Below are 19,580 nucleotides of genomic sequence, written 5' to 3'. Positions count from 1 at the left end.
TATGTTCAAGAATCTTATAACAAACAAGACTTGAAAATAATGTTTTCTGTTTTCCATTCTGGTGTGGGTTGAGGAGGGAGGGAGAGGAAAGGATAGAGAAGGGAGGTGGCCTGAGAAGGCAGTGGGGACTGGCAGGGCATCGGGGCCTGAGCTGGTTCCCCAGTTCCTTCTGAATAAAGTGAGACTGCATTGTTGGACAGTCTGTAGGGACAGGACACACTAGTGGGAGTCCATAGTGGCTCTCTCCAGGACTGCAGTGTCCTGGTCCCTCCTGCCTGCTTTCAAGTGCCCTGGATGTGGCCCTCTCGTGGGCCCTGGTAGGTGAATGTCCTTAGGTCGCCCCGCTGGCTGGCTGTTCCCAGATTTGTCATGATTAGCAGCTGCCCCTCCTCACTCTGGTTCCAAGCCCAGCACTATCTGCCTCCTACCAGCACCTCCCCACTCATGCCTCATGCCTGCAAGGCAAGCATTCTTCCACTGCTGACTCATTATTTTTTCTTGTTCAAAACACCATTGCTAGGAGGGATGAGTGACAATGTTGTCAGACACCTTGTATTTATATAGTGTCTTGTAGAATGGGAACTTCTTTGTATAATTACCTAAAGATAACAATAACAATAACAACAATAATAATAAATGTTTAAAAAACACCATTGCTTCTGTCCTGCACTGATAGAAAAATATCGTAGTTCCCTTACCTGCACCTCTGATAAATGATTTTTTGTCAAGATTTCTGATTTACTAGAGACAGCTTACATTTGACCATTTATGTCAGTCACACCACACCGAGGTGACTCTCAGGTCAGTGAAGGAGCTCTGAGCCCAGCTTATCACCCCATCCAATTCTACTGACTTTAATCAAGTGCACTATTCCCTACCTGGTAACATTCCTAATGAACCTCATGATCATTTACAACATCCTTCTGGACTTCCTGGATATGAGAAGGCACTGGTCAGGTGAGTCCTAGGTCTGTGGGAGCAAAGTCTCCTGCTGAGCCCTGAATTCTGAGCTCTGGAAACTTGTTTGTTTGTTTGTTTGTTTGTCGGTCGTGGGGCTTGAACTCTGAGCCTGGGCGCTGTCCCTCAGTTCTTCAGCTCAAGTCGAGCGCTCTACCACTTGAGCTACAGTGCCACTTCTGGTTTTCTGGTGGTTTATTGGAGATAGGAGTCTCATGGTCTCTCCTGCCCGGGCGGGCTTTGAACCGAGATCCTCAGATCTCAGCCTCCTTAGTAGCTAGGATTACAGGCGTGAGCCACCAGCGACCGGCAGAAACTTGTTTGTTTAATGTAAGCCACTTTTGATTTATGAATTTTTCATTTTTCTATTTTTACAAAATAGAATTTTTGAAGCAAGTCTTGATTTATGAAGATAAGGTGGCATTTGCTATTGGTACAGAGAATAAATATAGTTAATGTAAACCTTCATCATAAAGGAAGGTAGTTATTTGTGGGAGCTCTGGTAAGAATGTTTTTCCAGTCCCAAGTCTTGAAATCTGAGCCTAGGCACTGTCCCTGAGCCTCTTTGTGCTCAAGGGTAGCACTCTACCACTTGAGCCACATTGAAACACTGGAGCCACTACACAGTTTTTTCTGATTAGCTTATTGTAGATAAGTGACTCCTACCCAGGTTGGCTTAAAACTGCAATCCCCAGATCTCAGCTTCATGAGTATCAATAATTACAGATGTGAGTAACTGGCACCCAGCTGGTAATTGAATATTTTTAAAAATTGTATATTCCCAGAGACAGTCATGATGGTTTATTGCTTGCTGTTTTGGAGGTCTGAACTCACATTAGAGATACTGAGAACTCAGTAGTCTGTGTAGGAAACCTAATATATTGGCATCTGTCACATGATAGCTTGCTATTATTAAAGTTTCATCTTTGTGTTAGAGATGCTGAAATATGAAGATTAAGGGTGAAAGCCAGGCTAGGCAGGAAATCTGTGATACTCCAGAAACTTGCCCCAAACAAATCCAGAAGTGGAGGTGTGGCTCCAGTGGCAGAGTGCAAAAAAAAAAAAGAAGCTCAAAGACAACACAGGCCCTGAATTCAAGTGTCAGTATTCAATACTCAGGACTGGGGCACACACACACATACACGCACACACACACACACACACACTGGTCACACACACACACACACACTGGTCATAGGTGGCTCCTGCCTGTAATCCTAACTCAGGATGTTGCAATCTGAGGATCGTGCTTCAAAGCCAGCCCCTGCAGGAAAGGCCGTGAGACTTTTGTCTCCAATAAACCACTCAGAAAACTGGAAATGGCAGTGTGGTTCAAGTGGTACAGCGTTAACCTTGAGCTAAAATTCTGAGGGACAGGGTCCAGGCCCAGAGTGTTTTTCCATGACCGACAAAAGAAAAGGAAAAAGAAAGAGCAAGAAATAAATAAAAAGAAAATGCAAAGATTTGGGGAAACAACAAAAACAACAACAAAACCCACAGGACTTCTATCTTGGGTAGAAAGCTGACCACCTAGGAAAACATACTAGTGAAATGTTGACCCTGACCACACACTAAGTCATGGATCTTGGAATAATAGCTGTTTCTAAGGAAAATAGGACCCTGCACAAAACCATGAACTACAGTGTAGTATATTCAGGAAGGATAATGTCAAGGAAACTGGGGTAGACAAGTGAAGACAGGAAGGGTAGATGAATGTAGCCATGATAGTCAATGTGAATGTGTGAAAATGGAACTAGACAAACTGAGGTGATGGGGGCTGGGGAAGGGATGACAAGAATGATAAAACGGGTGACATCTATGACATGCATTGTACTCATGATCTCAAGTATGGAAATTAAAACCCTTTGTACATCAACTTCATAAAATACTATTAGTAAATGTAATGATACATTGCACTCACAAACTGATATGTTGAACTGAAGTTCTTTGTACAATTACTTAAGTATTTCTATAATAATAAATTCCTTATTAAGCTGGGCATTGGTGTTTCATGCCTGTAATGGTAGCTACTCTGTATGTTGAGCTCTGATGTTTCCGGTCTCACATTCTTCCTCTCTGCTTTGACAGTATAATATCATCATTATTTATGATCGCCTACTTTAGAAATCTTTTTTTTTTTTTGGTCCTGGGGCTTGAACTCTGTGCTTAGGCACTGTCCTTGTGTTCTTCAGCTCAAGGTGAGCACTCTACCGCTTGAGCCACAGCACCACGTCCGGTTTTCTAGTGGTTTATTGGAGATCAAGAGTCTCACAGACTTTCCTGCCAGGGCTGGTTTGAACAGCGATTCTCAGATCTCAGTCTCCTGAGTAGCTAGGATTACAGGCATGAGCCACCGGTTCCTGGCTCACTGTAATAATCTTGAACACACATTTTACTCTGTGTTTTACAATGCGTAATAATATTCTCACATTGATAGCCTGTGAAGCTGCTGTGGGTTTGGTATTACTCTTGTAGTGTAAAATAACTATACTCATTACCTGCAAAGCCTTAGTCTCTGACAATGCTGAAAATTATTCCCCCCAGAACCATATTCATCTCTATACCTTGATATTCCTAAAGTCACAGGAATGATCTGAATTAATTCAACCATTCATCACCTACTTATTAGCATGGAATGTCTGTTCATATGTACTCGCTATCATGAAAATTACTTTCACTACTTTTCATTTTTCTCTTTACCCCATTCTAACCCTATCACCCTGACTTTTCCTACATTAGTTCACCTCACCTATCCAAGCAGCCATTAACATACAGAAAACAGGTAAATACTAATTGTTTTTCAAGTCCTATCATTACAATACATGCATGGAACTTATTTCATTTTAGGTTTTATGTGAAGCAAGCCTAATTGTGACTCTCCTAATCATTATCTGAGAAGGGAGTCTGACAGAACAACCTAGCATGTGCACGCTCCCAGAGCACCCTCTAGCGGGAAGCGGCGCTCACTACACCCTGGGCCCCATGATACCCACGCGCTGAGCGCGCCCTCTGGAGGGAAGCAGCGCTCACTGCACCCAAGCTCTGAGCACCGCAGTAGTTTCAGCTCCAGCCCGTGGAATGGCCTGGCCCTGGAGACCTGGGCTGCTCTCAGGACAGTCCTTCTCCACTAAGAGTGATCCTTATCATCCCTTAATAAAAGGGCAAAGGAGAGGAGGAGGGTGCAGCGGAAGGAGGTGGCCAGGAGGGACGTAGAAGCTGCGGGCACCGCGGTCCGGTGCTGGTGCGGTGGCCCAGCCCCTGCCTCCGATTTCATCTACGCAGCTTTTCCCATGACGGTTGAGATACCGAGTCGGGTATTTCTTGAAAGATTGTCCCCGAGCCGCTCTGCCTCTCCCTGCCTTTCCCTCAACGAAGGCGGCTTGACAATGTGTGGGTGTCCAGCACACTTGGGGGCCGTTCCATCTCCTGATGCTGTTCGCTGTCCCGCTTTGCTGCTAGGTGCTGCGGTCCGAACCCTGGTTCCCATGACCCACGAACGCCCCCGGAGCCGGTCCACACAGAGCCCCGGAAGGACCCAGTTCTCTGCCCGGCGGCTCCCCCAGCGGGTCCTATCGACCACACCCTGCACCGGCCACTGACAACCCTGACTAGGGGACCGATTCCGGACCCTGACCTCCGGCAATGCGGGGGGGGGGGGGGGGGGCGCGGAAGGAGGCAGGGCTGCGCATGTGCAGTGGGGCTTACGGGGCAGTGGAGGATCCGCCACCTCCCACCAGATGTTTCCATAAGGCATGGCGTGCTGGACTCACCGGATCCAGCTCCTGGGATGGTGCCACCAAGGCCTTGGCCAGAGTTGTGCCTGCTGCTCAGCGCTTCTGATTCTCTACCACAAGTTTAGACCAGGATCCGTGCCCAGACATGAGCCAGCCACGTTCACGACCCCGCTACCCGGAGCCAGAGCCCCGAGGCCACCCTTCCCCGCGAGCACCAGGCCGGGCTCCGCCCCCCGTGCCGCCAGTGTGCAAGCGAGAGCACGATGGCGTGAGGCTTTATTCAGTACAGGTTCATGCAGCCTGCGTGAGCCGAGGCTTTTCAGCGAAACGGCTTCTCCTTGGGTCAGTAGATGTGGCTTGGTCGCACAGATTGGCTCACCAGGAATGCAAACCCAGATGTGAGGGAATGCAGGGCCCAATCACCATGGAGACCAGAACCTGCAGGCATTACCATTGAATGGAATCCCTGGGTTTCAGGAACTAGTGTTGAAGGAAATACACAAAAGCCCCACCGGGGCCTCAGTTTATGTATAGCCAGCTTGTTAGTCATGCAGCATTTATACCACCTACTGAAGTTTGGAAAAATTGTAAGGTAATTTTTAATGTGATTCTGTGTTTCTGAGAAAATCTAAGCTTTTGTGGTGGTGGTGGTGGTGGTGCAATATAACTTCCTGGTAGATTTAAGTTTGGGATATATAGGAAATAAAAATTAGGTTGCCTAGTGCCCGGTCAGATAGTACATGTCATTCTTACGCTGACAAATAGATTCGTTTGTGGACAGGAACATGAAAGGGTACATGTTAAAATATGTATTTTTCATTAATCTGCATGGATTATGTAGAACATCAAAGCTGTTTTTAAAAGAGAGAGTCGTGGATGTATTTGTGCTGTGCTTTCATTTCTTTGTAAATGAAGTAACGATTGATAATACACTTGTTGACCTTTTCACGCCTTCATATATATGTACACATATATAGAAATAGATGTCTGGTTTTTTGGTTTTCCAGTGTTTGGAAAGGAACTGATGGCAAAATTAATATTAAGTATACTTTGCCAGATAACCATGCAGACAGCAAGGTACAGAGAACAAAGAAAGGTTTATTTGTGGGGAAAGAGTGCCTGCAAGACTCCTTCTCCCAAGGGAGGAATGAGAAGAAGCACCGGTTATTTTTTGGGGTGACCTATATAACCTAGGAGGTGTAGGAGGTGCTAGAAGGTGCTAGGAGGTGGAGACCCTGGTGTCCACGTGTGGGCCAGGGGCTTCATCATGTCAGACTAGGATTTATGCCTCCTATCCACCTAGTAGATAAGGGTCCTGCAACTGCCCAAATCTGAAGGTCACCCTAAGGGTTTCTTGTTGCCTTATATGGTGGTATTGGTCCCAGAGAAGTGCCAACCCAAGGTAAAGGGGGTTGGAAGTTGATTATGTACTGCCTTTACTATGTGGGCCTAGTGTTGCTTAGGAAGGGAGTATGTTAAGCTATGGAGAAGGGAGGGAATGGACTAAAGCTATGGGAAGGGACTCATTTTGCTAACAGAAACTTAGATTATCTACTGATGAGCTATACCTCCACCTTAAAAACAATTATAATTGTAGACATCCCATACTTCAAGGTCAACTTAAAGCATGAGTGGCAAAGCCAAACACAAACATGTCAATTAAATAAAAACAGATTTTGGTTTGCTTTGTCATAAGTCATGAACTACTAAGTATTGTATCACTATATTTAGAAATTCTTTACTATCTTATTGGCACTTTAAATTTATCTAAGTAGTCATTGATTTTGAAAATCACAGCATGCTTAGTAGGGGTCAATTAATGGTCCTGTTGAGGAGGTCATGTTGAGGAAAGACCCACAGCCTTTTCAGTGTGCTCTTGCAGTTGGTCCTTGAGAGGGAGAAAAGGATTGTAGCTAGAGCCAGGAGAAGGCATGTAAGGCCCTTTCACAGTGAAAAGGAATGATACAAAAGCAAGGTGGGATTCGGATTTCTCTACATGTCTGTCTTCTTGTGACCTGATGACAGAGTCTGGACTACCATGGATCCTTTGGCCTGTGTTTTATTGCAAAGGCAATGAGTGAAGAAAAGTTATGTGATTTGAAGTTAAGAGGGATTTGGGGTCAGCCTTACTCAGCCTTATGTACTATTGTTGATCAGGTGTGATGTAATGGCGGGCTGACTTTCTCTTTTTTTCGGGGGGGGGGGAGGCTGGTTGTGGGGACTGAACTCTGGGCCAAGTGCTGTCCCTCAGCTCTTCAGCTCAAGGCTAGCACTCTACCACTTGAGCCACAGCGCCACTTCCGTCTTTTTTCATTTTGCTTATGTGGTGCTGAGGAATGGAACCCAGGGCCTCAGGCATGCAAGGCAAGCGCTCTACCACTGAGCCATCCTCCCAGCCCTTATTTGTTCTATTTATTTCTCTCCTTCCTCATCAATCCCCAAACCATATTTGTGGCAGTATTTGTTGTATATATTTTGATATCCTATTATTAGGTGTATACAGTTTGTGAGTATGTTTAACATGTCATTAGTATGTCTTTATCTCAAACCTAGGCATCATGCATGCATTACTAATGCTGTGCATTCAACGATGGCATATCTTCAACTTATAGTGTAATTCTTTCTCTGTTGGAAATGTACTGTATTTTCTAGTAATCCCTTTCCAGAACATGTTAAATGTTTATGCAAGAAGAGATAAGGTTAGAGAGATTTTCCTTACCCTTACCTTTCTCTCCATCTGTATTCTCAAGAGATAAAATTTCACGAAATCATATGACAATAAATTAATTTGAAATCATATGTCATCACTATGTGAAGATCATTGCTATTATTTAGGCATATTAAATGTCAGTTATCAGCTAAATGAAGTGGCTTTTCATACCTCAATCTATAACCCATATTGCCCCCTCTTTCCCTTTATTTCCTCCATTTCCTATTCTCTGTGAAGTGTGAGGGGAGGTTGGCTAAGGGGGAGAGGGAATTGCTTATTTTCCTGGCTCTGCTACCTAGCTTGGTACCAATACCACTGCTTTGAATAATCTGTGGAGAGTGTCAGGCAGCCCAGAAGACAAATCAAATCTTGGACTGAGTTCTGTGGTTCCACCTCTGTGGAACTCTGTTGCATTCCTACAGTGCCCTGCCTTTTACCCCACCTTTGGACCGACAAGAATTCTCTGGCTTATTTCCTGTCAGACAACTGGAATTCCTAACCTGGGTAGTTGCAGAAAATGGACAGTAGGTGGCGAGCGCTCACCATAACATTGCCTAGAGAGGGAGAAGAACGTTGGTGATGGCTGGACTCTGGCATATCAGTGATTATCCTGGTACCATACCTTGGTTGCACCGTGTTCTGCCTGACTGAGGCACGCATGACAGTACTGATATCTGCCAGTTTTCACTCTTGCATGATATAATACTAATTCACCCTGAGGAAATCTGTAGTAGAGCTGCTACCTCAGTCATTTATATACTGTAGCTTCTCAGTTCCAAATGTACATTTTTGCTGTAAACATAATTAGTCTCTGAGCTGGGTGCTTATGGCTTAAGCCTATAATCCTAGGTACAGTGATGGCTTAGAGACATCGGAGTATCAAGATTCAAAGCCACCATTGGCGGGAGACACCCATAAATGGTGCTGTGGCTCAAAACTGGTAGAAAACTAGTCGTATATAAATAAAACATTCTGTGATAGTGCCCCAAACGCTTAGGTGTAGCCACACAGTAAAGAAAGAGATAAAGACAGATTGTCCCTTGGAGGAATTAACAATGTGTCCTTTGTGAGGGTTAGCATCTGTTTGTAATTTTTACAGAATCATAAGTTAAAAGATTTACAAGCCGGGAGCTGGTGGCTCACGCCTGTAATCCTAGCTACTCAGGAGGCTGAGATCTGAGAATCGCAGTTCAAAGCCAGCCTGAGCAGGAGAGACCATGAGACTCCTATCTGCAATAAACCACCAGAAAACCGGAAGTGGCGCTGTAGCTCAGGTGGTAGAGCGCTCGCCTTGAGCTGAAGAGCTGAGGGACAGCGCCCAGGCCCAGAGTTCAAGCCCCACGACCGACAAAAAAGAAAAAAAAATTACAATACAATAGTTTAGCTGGAGTTAAAATGGAGTATTGGCCTTCACCATTCAAAATAGAATTAACCAATCACATTCAAAACTCAAAGCAATATTTTGTCATTTTCTCTCCTGTTTAGTCACAGATTGCATTTTCGTTTCTATTTATAATTCCTTGACCCAAAACTCTTGTCTTTCTCATACAATACCTTAGAATCTTATAATTCAAACTTTGGTCTCATGGTGCCTGCAATGATTATTTTTAATCTCAATTCCTACACTGACCCACCCCCACCCTTCCTTGATTCATTCATTTCATGAGAGGAAACTGGAATTCACAACCATGGTATTTTCAGAAAGTGGACACTAGATGGAGTTTGCTCACCGTCGTTCTCTTGTTCTGGGCGAGGGCAGGGAAAGGAAGGAATACCCATCACACTTGGTGGGTAGTGAGAGCTTCTTGATTTTACTGGCACCATACAGTGCCACCTCATGTGATTCTGCCCGCCTTGTGGTCCTGCATTACACAGTACTAATCAGCCCTGAGGAAACCTTCAACAGACCTGAAACTGCAGTTGTTATAGATACATAGCACAGCTTTCCAGTTCCAAATCAAAGACAATTTCCCCTGTACAAAATGAGCCCCATTAGCCTTATGCAGCTGGCGCATCTCTGTAACCCACAGCTACTTAGAAGGCTGAGAGAAATGTAAAGGTCGTTTCCAAGCTGGCCTAACAGGGTAGTATTTAAGTCTACTGTGAGATTAAGGATTTCCCAGGAAACCACATGTGGAGCTGTTGCCCAAAAATGTATACTAGTAGCTGCCTTGGGGAAAAAATAAAATAGTGAAAATGTAAATATCAACACCCAGGCACTGAGCTCAATCCTCACATCAAAAAAAAAAAAGGTAAGGAAGAAAAGAAGAAATAAAGAATTCATTTCAATTTTTTGTTTTGTATGAATCATTTCCATGTGATATTTCTTGTATTTTTCTTTTTTTTTTTTTTTTTTTTTTTTTTTTGTCGGTCGTGGGGCTTGAACTCTGGGCCTGAGCGCTGTCCCTCAGCTCTTCAGCTCAAGGCGAGCGCTCTACCACTTGAGCTACAACGCCACTTCCGGTTTTCTGGTGGTTTATTGGAGATAGGAGTCTCACGGTCTCTCCTGCCCGGGCTGGCTTTGAACCGCGATCCTCAGATCTCAGCCTCCTGAGTAGCTAGGATTACAGGCGTGAGCCACCAGCGCCCGGCTTCTTGTATTTTTCAAGTCTATTAATATATTATGTATAGAACAGTACCGTAAGATTGCTTTCTTGCAGTGTTCTTATCTTACCCACTCATTAACTTAGGCCTTGGCCTTTGCAAAAGGTAGTTCTCTGAGAGGCTTCCTGCCTAGATTTCCTGATAACAGTCCTTGGAATTCCAGTTTCTTCTAAAAGGTCCTAAGCAACACTGTAACTCGTTGCCATGACTACATTTACAAGACAAAAGTTACCTCAGTTACCTGTGGAACTCTGCCTCACTACTAGCAACACCCACCCTCTATCTTCCCTTCTGGGTGTGGGCGGGGCAAGCTGACTAAATGGCTCCTGTGTTTCCTGGGAGGCTATTTTTTTTTTGTGGGCGGGGAGGGTCCGGTCAGGGGACCTGAACTCTGGTCCTGGATGCTGTCCCTCAGCTCTTCAACTCAAGGCAAGCACTGTACCACTTGAGCCACAGCGCCACTCCCAGCTTTTTTCTTTTTGCTTATGTGGTGCTGCGGATTCCAACCGAGGGCCTCAGGTATGCAAGGCAAGAGCTCTACCAGTGAGCCGCCTTCCCAGCCCATGGGAAGCTATTTTTTTTTAAAGTGGCTCCCCAGTTATCTGTTATTATGGCATTGAGAGGCTGGGTTGTGAAAAGACGCGCAAGACTACAATTAGTACGTAAAGTCTAGCGCCAGTGGAAGCTTACATGTATGCTTTCTAGAGTGGCTGGAGCACCAGTACTGAAAAGAAGATTACAACCTGTCTGGAGAACTAGGACAATGATTACATGATTGGTGAGTAAATTTCCTTCCGATTCCATTTTCACCATGGTTTTTCACTCTAAGAATCCAATCTGTGGCCTTCTTAATCCTTTTTTTTTCCACCCCACCTCACACCCAATAGCAAGGTAAAATTCCCCTCTATTCTCTTTTCTCTGTCTTCTCTAGAATCACTTGCAATATAAGCCAATTGAAACGTATCCAACCGCGGATCTGGCTTTGAAGTGGCTATTGACTAGTGTGGTCCTAGCCCATCGTGTCCAGAAGGATACATCGATGTGTTTTGAAAGATCCTAAACCAAATGTACTTGTGATCATGACCCAAAGCGTGAGGACAGGTACATTTCTGTCCTCCTAATTCCAGCTTTGGTCCTCACACGTCCGGTTGTTAGAATACGTTCACAGTCGTGCCACTTACGGAGGATATTACGTCTTGTGTCTTCTCTGCAATATCTTAAATGCTCAGAGAAGTTACACCTTCTGACAAAAGGACAGTATGTGTGTCACACACACGGGGACACACACACACTCTGTTTGCCCGGAGTGCTGTGTAGCTTACCATGTCCAGTTATAGTTTAGGTCTAGCATCCACGTAGGAGAGAAAACAGGTGCCGTTGGTTGGTCGGTCTGTCTGTCTCTCCGCCGGTCTGTCTTCCCCTGGCATCACCTGTTCTAGGTTCTTCTCCGCCGCCGCCGGCACCCCCCCCCTCTGCCCCCCCCCCCCCCCGCCGCTCCTAGTCCATCAGTCCATCCATCTACTTCCCTGTAACTGACATAATCTTCTTCTTCTTCTTTGGGGAATGGATGAATAAACTTTTACCTTGTGGATATTGTACACACACCCTAAGGGGTGTGTGTGTGTGTGTGTGTGTGTGTGTGTGTGTGTGTGTGTGTGTGTGTGTGTGTGTGTGTGTGTGTTGACGGAATAGAGTGTTTACCATGCCTGACCCCCTGGCTCTGCCTCTCTACCCGTCTGCGATGCGATGTGTGTGCTGGGGCGCTTCTGCCCGCATATGTTCCCAGTGCGAACTCCAAAGAGAAGTACGCCCGCCGGGCCTGTGGGTTCTAACCATGCTTCACCCCCCCCCCCGGGAGATAGGATCGCCCCTCTGACCCCCCCACTCTGTTTGGGCCGGGGCCCCTCGTCTGTCTCTCCCTGTCTTTCCTCCTAGGGTTCCCTACCTGCCCTCCCCCCAGCCCCGCGCGCACACACACACACACACACACACACACACACACACACACACACACACACAGAGTCACAGACACACACACACAGAGTCACAGACACACACACCCACACCCACTGTGCACCGCCACACTCGGGTCCAGGTCCTCCACCACAGGCATGTGAGTGAAGATGCCTCTACCCTCCAACACCTGTGTGTCGGGTTCAGATTCATCGCCTCATGCCCCGAATCCTGCTCCAGAGAGAGTGGCAGAGCCTATTAGAAAAGGCTAGCTGTTTTTTTGTTTTTGTTTTTGTTTTTTTTTTTTTTTTTATTTTAAGGTAGTCCCATTTGTCGAGTCTCTCTCCAATTTGTTGTGACCCTGGGACTCTGTTCAGGAAGTTCCTTCCTGTGCCTATTAGTTCAAGTGTCTCTCCTACTCTGTCCTGCAGTAGTTTCAGAGATTCAGGTTTAATGTTAAGGTCTTTAATCCATTTTGAGTTGATGTTGGTGCATGGTGATAGGCTGGGGTCCACTTTTAGTTTTCTGCATGTGGCTGCCCAGTTTTCCCAGTACCAGCGGTTGAAGAGGCTGTGTTTCTTCCATTGTATGTCTTTGGCTCCTTTGTCGAATATCAGCTGGCTGTAGGCCTGTGGATTTATTTCTGGATCTTCTATTCTGTTCCATTGGTCTTCGGGTCTGTTTTTGTGCCAGTACCCTGCTGTCTTTGTTATTATAGCTCTGTAGTAGAGTTTGAAGTTCGGCATGGATAGCCCTCCCATATTGTCTTTATCCCCTAGAATTGTTTTGGCTATTCTAGGTCTTTTGTTGTTCCATATGAATTTTTGGACTGTTTTCTGTATTTCAGTGATGTACGTCATTGGGATTTTAATAGGAATTGCGTTGAATTTGTATATTAGTTTTGGAAGTATTACCATCTTTACTATATTAAGTCGGCCTATCCAGGAGCATGGGAGGTCTTTCCATTTCCTAGTGTCTTCTGCAATTTCTTTCTTTAACTTTTTATAGTTCTCATTAAATAGTTCTTTTACATCTTTGGTTAGGTTAATTCCTAAATATTTTATTTTTCGGGAGGTTATTGTGAATGGGGTTGCTCCCTTTATTTCCCTCTCTTCCTGTACATTATCAGTGTATAGGAAGGCAACTGATTTTTGTGGGTTTATTTTGTATCCTGCTATTTTGACGAAGAGAGTTATGATTTCTAAGAGATTCGGGATGGACTTTTAGGGATCGTGGAGGTATAGTATCATGTCGTCTGCAAAAAGGGATAGTTTAACTTTTTCTTTCCCTATGCGGATCCCTTTAATGTCTTTTTCTTGCCTTATTGCCCTGGCTAAGGGTTCTAGGACTATATTGAAGAGGAGTGGAGACAGTGGGCATCCTTGCCTTGTTCCTGATTTTAGGAGAATTGGTTGTAGCTTTTCCCCATTAAGTATAATATTGGCTATTGGTCTGTCATAAATGGCTTTTATTGTTTTTAGAAATGTTCCTTCTATTCCTATTTTCTCCAGAGCTTTTAGCATGAATGAATGTTGAATTTTGTCAAAGGCCTTTTCTGCCCAGCCAGCGGCTCTCGTTTGGCTTTCCTGTCATTTAGTGATGGGTGAGTGGACTCACGCTTCCCATGGCGCTGTCACCGTGGTTTTCCAGACCTGTGTGCGTGACGTGTACCTACCCTCTCTGTGTTAGAAGAAACCTCTCTCTGGCCTTCCCCCTGCCCTTTCCCTGCCTGTGAAGGGGGGGGGGGGCGGGTGGGGGCGGGGGGAGGGAGCGTGTTGTGGGGCGGGCGGGCGGCGGACTTTCACAAGTGAGCGGGGTGCCTCCCGAGGGCTCGTCTCTTGCTGGAGCCGCCCCATCTTTGGGAGTTTTTTGTTGTTGTTGTTGTTGTTGTTGTTGTTGTTGTTTCTTTCTGGTTTCCATCTGGGGGAAAAAGAAAACAAAACGTACAAACACCCCCCCCCAAAAAAAAAAAAAAAAAAAAAGACGGGCGGGCAGACGGTGGGACGAGCGCTCACTTGCCCTTTTCTGGCCATGTTGGGTGGGGGTGGGGGTCTTGCCACGGGCGGCGGAGGTCGTGCGGGTGGCCGGTTCGTTTTCTCTCGTGGTGCAGGCCTGCCGTCTTTGCCGCCCCTTCCTGCTTGGGACCGATCCCGACTTCCCGGTTCTCGGGTTCGGGCCGCTCCGTTCGGGCGACTCCCGTCCTGGTTCCTGGTTTCACTTTGGTCGCTGGCGGCGGCGGCGGCGGCGGCTCGATCTCGGTCTAGGTCTCTGGTGGCTCTGGTGTCGTTCGTGAGGTCGCAGAGAGGACCCGGCTGCAGGTCCTGACCTAGGTTGTGCCTCTCGGTGCGTGGCGGTGGGGAGTGAGGCGATTCGTTTCCGTGTTCTGTGTCTCCGGAGCTCAGAGCCGCCCGGCGCGCGCCGATCCGGGGTACGGCGGCTCGGTGGAGTCGGTCGTTGGAAGGCGGTTGTCGTGCTCCCCCTGGCGTCCGCCTTGATATGACAGTCCCCTCGTTCTCAGCCGAGCGAGCGAGTGAAGGAGGAGGTCTGGCGGCAGCGAGCCGGGCGGAGGCCCGGCCTCTACCGGGTGCCGGGCGCGACTGTCGCCGTGGTGTCGCTGTGGCGCCGGGGCGGCTGTTCTGTCGGACTTTGCGCCCGCAGGCGAGCGCGGGGTGGGGCCGTGAGTCGCCGCTCTCTCTTCCGTGCCCGGTCTGTGCCGGGGGTGGCGGCTTGGTCGGGTCGACCAGTAGTTCTGTCTGGGCCCGACGCCTTGTCCTCCTCCCCTCCCGTAGTTCTGTCTGGGCCCGACGCCTTGTCCTCCTCCCCTCCCTGGACTCTGGTCTTTGAGGGCGAAAGAAGGAGAGTACGAGGGACGTCTCGGGAGTCGGGGGAAAGGGTCCCCGGGTGAGCCGCTAGGTGGTGGGGCCGGTCCCGGCCCGGACTCGGACCACCCCCCCTCCCCGGAGTCACCTCCGAGTGAGCGCTTGGCGCGTGCCGGGCGCGAGGGCCTGGGTCGCCGGCCCCGTGTGGTCTCCCTCCACGGCCCCGGAGGCCGGAGGACAGACCTCTGCGGCGGGAGGAGCCGTGGGCACGGCCGAGGCGAGCCTCGGGGCCGGGACCTACACCCCCCCCCCTCCCCGACATAGGATGGTCGTCGGAGTCACCTCCGAGTGAGCGCTTGGCGCGTGCCGGGCGCGAGGGCCTGGGTCGCCGGCCCCGTGTGGCCTCCCTCCACGGCCTCCTCCACGGGCCCCGGAGGCCAGAGGCCAGACCTCTGCGGCGGGAGGAGCCGTGGGCACGGCCGAGGCGAGCCTCGGGGCCGGGACCTACACCCCGCCCCTCCCCGACATAGGATGGTCGTCGGAGTCACCTCCGAGTGAGCGCTTGGCGCGTGCCGGGCGCGAGGGCCTGGGTCGCCGGCCCCGTGTGGCCTTCCTCCACGGCCTTCTCCACGGCCCCGGAGGCCGGAGGACAGACTTCTCCGGCGCGAGGAGCCGTGGGCACGGCCGAGGCGAGCCTCGGGGCCGGGACCTACCTACCTACCGTCTGCGGTGTGCGCGATGGCGGGGACTTGCCCGGTGGGCCCTGCGTAGGGGAAAAGTCGAGGCGGAGGGAGCACCTCGGGAGTCGGGGACCCGAGCCCGGGAGTCCCGCGTGTGTGCGTGCTGGCGGCAGGGCGCTCACCACCGACCCCGCGCGGTGTGGGTGTGGTGGCTGGGTGCCTCTCGGAGTGGGTGCCTCGCGTCTGCCGGGGGAAGGCTCCCCGTGCCGCTCGTGCCGTGAGCCCGTGCGCACCCGGGGTAGTGGGGCGGGTGCGTCCCCTGACCCCGCTCCCGCCCTCTCTCTTCGTCTGTCTTCGCCCTATGTGGTCGACCAGCTGTCCCTGAGAGTTCCGTGTCTGGCTCTGTTGGGGACGTGTTGGGGACAGGTGTCCCCGATGTGGTTTCCGAGAGGTCCCTGTCGCCAGCGAGTTGTCGCCCCTGCGTGACCAGCTGGTTTTGGCGTGGTGACGTGAGGATTTTGTACCTGCAGGAGGGTGCTGGCATGCTGTGTCCCGGTGGCTGTCAGCGGGTCTTTTGGGGCTCTCTCGGATGCTGTGTGCCGGGCCTTTCCCGTCTCTTCCCGGTCCGGGTCCCCCTGCCCTTCCCCCCGCACCCCGGGCTCCCGCTGCCCTGAGCAGGCCTTGCCCCTGTGGTGGCTCGTGGGTGTGGTGGTGGTGGTGGTGGTGGTGGTGGTTGGTTGGTGGCTGAGTGAGTCCCGTCGTCCTTGATCTCTCCCCCGCTCCCGGTGCCGGATTCTGGCCCTTGCCTCGGCACGCCGAGGAGGAGAGTGGTTGGTTGCCTGGGGTGCATAGGTAGGCCCGCGCGGTGTGCTTCCCTCGCCGTGGCCGGCTTGAGGAGGAAAAGGCGGGGGGCGAGTCCTGCCTTGCCTTGCCTGTGCGTGTGCGGCATCCCCGTCCTGCCGTCGTGCTCGTCCGACCTCCGTGGCTTTTTTTTTTTTTTTTTTTTTTTTTCCTATCGCCCCTAGCTCCAACTCCCCCGACCTGCCGCTTCCCGATGGCGGGCCTGGTCGGCCGCTGACCTGCGCTACTCCCGAGCGCTGTCCGTGGTTCTTTTTCTTTTTCTTTTTTTCCTCTCTAGCTTCTTTCGGCTCTGTGCCCGGCGGAGGTGTCCTGGTAATCCCGAGCGCCAGGGACGCTGAAGCCCGTGGTATTTTTTTATTTTTTTATTTTTTTAAGTTTTTTTTTTTTTCTTTTCTTTTTTTTTTTTTTTCCTTTTACCTCGCTCGTTACTCACGAAAGGTTGTCTGTCCTGGCTACGCTTTTATCCCAGGCTGTTGGCCCTCTCGGGAGCCGAGCTTCCTGGGCCCCACCGCCTCCCGAGTGCCGTGTGGCTGTCTTCTCCGCCCCCTCGGTGTGATTGATGTGGTGACGTTGCGAATCTCCTTCGGGCCCGGGCCTAAGCTGCGCCAGGCGAGGGACGGACATTCATGGCGAATGGGACCGCTCTTCTCGTTCTGCCCGTGGGCCCCTGCCCTCACCGTCCCACCGTGCCGGCGCCGGTGGTGTGCGGGGAGGCAGGGGTGCGGCAACCGGGTCCGGCTGCGCTCTCCCTGCCCTCGCCGTGAGGTCGGGGACTTGTACACGCTGGAGGAGGGGGGGCGCCCCTGATCTTGCTCCTCTCTTCCCGTGACTCGTTATCGGCACGGGGGTCGGCTCTCTCCGCGGAGAGGGAGGGTCGGTGCTCCGTGCTTGCCCGTGCTGTGTGGTGTGAAAAGCCGCGCCTCGCGCTCTGCCCTCTTGCGGTGCTCCCGGAACGCTCCCGGTCGGTTCTCTCAGGTGCCTGAGGCTGAGTGGTGGTGTCGTTCCCGATCCCGGCGTTGTCCGTTGCCTTGTGCCAGCCTGCTGCCCGTGGTGTGTCCCGGCCGTCCTTGGGTTTGTGGGGCTTGTGCGAGTGAGAAAAAAGTTATCGCAGAGATTGACGTCTCTGCTGGGGGGGGGTCGAGGCGGTTCCCCAGAGGAGGAGCGCTCTTCCCTTCTTGCACCGGGCGGGTGGCTTCCCCGCATGAGCTGCCGGCCCTGGTCCTGGCTTGTCTTCCCTGCCGTGTCACCTGGCTCTTGTTGCACCGGGGGACCTGAGATGTTGCAGTGGGAGGCGAGCCGGGCCTGTGCGGGCTTTCCCGCCCGTGTGCGCGACCTTGCTCTGGCCCCGCACGGCAAGGCCGACCGACCAGGGTTGGTGTTGCTGCTGCCGCAGACCCCCCCCGCCCCACCCCTCCCTGCCACCCGTGGTGGGAAGGATGGACGCCTTTGATGTGTGCTGGTCCCGGCGGGGTTCCCGTCGGGGTTGGGTGCGGGCCACCCTCAGAGTGAGGAGAGGTTCTCTAGCGATCCTCGTTCGGGAGGCGGCGTTCGCTGCCGGGTTGGCGGGGGCCCGCCCCCGATGGGCTCCCGCGGCCCTGCCGCTCCCTGTCCCGCTTTTGAGCGTTAGTGGCTGCCCGCGTTGGTAACTGCGTGCCCGCGCCTCCCCCCTCCGAGCTGGGGGAGGGTCCCGCGGGGCCTCTCCCGGGCCGTCGTCTGGTGTGGTGAGTGGAGGACGTTCCCGATCCGTCCCCGCCCCTGCCTCGCGCGCGGTGTGTCGAGTGGCGGAGCCTGGAGCCTGTGCTGGGTCGCGATGCGAGGGCGTGTGGTGTGTGGCTTCCCGGCCTCGTGCTTGGGGTGCCGTGGGGTTTTTGGGGGGTCCCGTCCCCCTCCCCCTCCGGCCCCTGGCGACGCTGTTCCCGAGCGTCTGTGTGGGCCGCCGCCCGTTGGCGACGACGGCGCCGTGCCGGGCGCCGGGCCCCGCGGTGTTCCGGGGCCGCCGTGCCCGTGGTGGTGTGCCGCTCGGGGGGGTTCTGGCCCTCCGGAGCCGAGGATCCCGGTGTGTGTGGGCCCTTGCTCACGCGGCCGAAAAAGAGGCGGTCGATGATGGGTGCCGTGCCCGGCGGTGTGGATGGGTGCGGTGGGGCCCTGCTGGCGCGGGTGGCTCCGCGGGCGCTCGCGGGGTCTTTGAGGCGTGTGCGAGCTGCCTTTTCCCTCTCGGGCCTCTTTTGGGGGGGCCCGCCGCTGCCGCGGTGGGGGTTTCCGGTCCGCTGGTCGGCCGGCTCGGTGTCCCAGGCGTTGCGCGGGACCGCCCAGGAGTTGGGGGTGGTGAGATCCCGCGTTCGTTTCCCTGGCGTGCCGGCTGTGCCCGGAAAGGTCTCACCTCCCCGCTGGTTTGCGGCTGCGCCACCCGCCCGTGGGGGGGGGTGGCCGCTCGCTCGCTCGCTCGCCTCTCACCCCGGTGACCCGACCCGATGACCCTCCCCGCTGCTCTTATTGGGCTTCCGGCATGCCCTCCTCACCCGCATCAGCCTTCCGCGATCCTCACCGGTTTGGCCTTGGTGGCCGGCCACCGGCGGACGGTCGAGTTGGGCGTGTGTGGTGTGTTCTCTTGGTGGGGGGGACGGCGCTCGGCTCGTGAGGCTGCTCTCCCGGTGTGGGGGAGGCACGTCGTCGCGGCGGCGGTGGCTTTTGAAGGGTCTTCCCGGATCGGTTTTGCTCACGACGCGAGGGCTCCTGCCAGCGGGACCGCCGGTACGCCACGGGGGCGGTGGCGGTGAGATTCCCGCGTGCGTCCCTCGCTCGGGAGTTGGCCGTCCGGGGGCCCGAAGCCGGCGTGACGTGTCTCCTCCCGCTGGGCGCCGCCTCGCGTGCCTGCGCGATGTCGTCCCGGGTTCCCGCGCCTCCCTCCTGCTCGCCGTGCCAGAGGCTTGCCCGCATCGTCTCCTCCGTCTCGAGCCGTGTGGCTTCGTCCCCCGCCCCGGTCCCGGATCCGGGGCGTTGTGCTCTCCCGGCGTGTCGCCGCCGCGTGCCCGGCGCGACCCCGGTTCCCGTGCCTGGCCCCGTCCGCTCTGTGCCGGCGGTGTCCGCGCGTGAGCGTGCTCGCGTGCGTTGGGTTTGGTGTCGCCCGCCTCCCGGGGTCCCTGCCGCCGCCTCCGGCCGCCGCCGTTGGCCGGTGACTTGTCGCCGACGGGTCGTCGCCGCAGACCCCCGACCCCTTGCCGGCACCGCCGGTCCGCGGTGGCGCGGGTCGTCGTGCGCTCGG

General features: G+C 52.4%; 1 long non-coding RNA gene across 2 annotated transcripts in view; it reads right to left on the bottom strand.

Annotated features, from left to right (window-relative positions):
- LOC138804039 (uncharacterized) overlaps positions 1 to 5,017 on the bottom strand; it is a 66,863-nt gene extending 61,846 nt beyond the window's left edge. For both annotated transcript variants that reach the window (XR_011365136.1, XR_011365135.1), the window contains exon 1: positions 4,728 to 5,017. This is a non-coding gene — a long non-coding RNA (uncharacterized lncRNA). The remainder of the gene's footprint in view (positions 1 to 4,727) is intronic.
- Positions 5,018 to 19,580: the final 14,563 nt, after the last annotated feature.

Source organism: Dipodomys merriami, unplaced genomic scaffold, assembly GCF_024711535.1.
Source record: "Dipodomys merriami isolate MVZ:Mamm:240054 unplaced genomic scaffold, mDipMer1.0.p SCAF_353, whole genome shotgun sequence".
NCBI classification, from domain to species: Eukaryota; Metazoa; Chordata; class Mammalia; order Rodentia; family Heteromyidae; genus Dipodomys; species Dipodomys merriami.
This window is presented reverse-complemented; position numbering and strand designations above follow the sequence as displayed.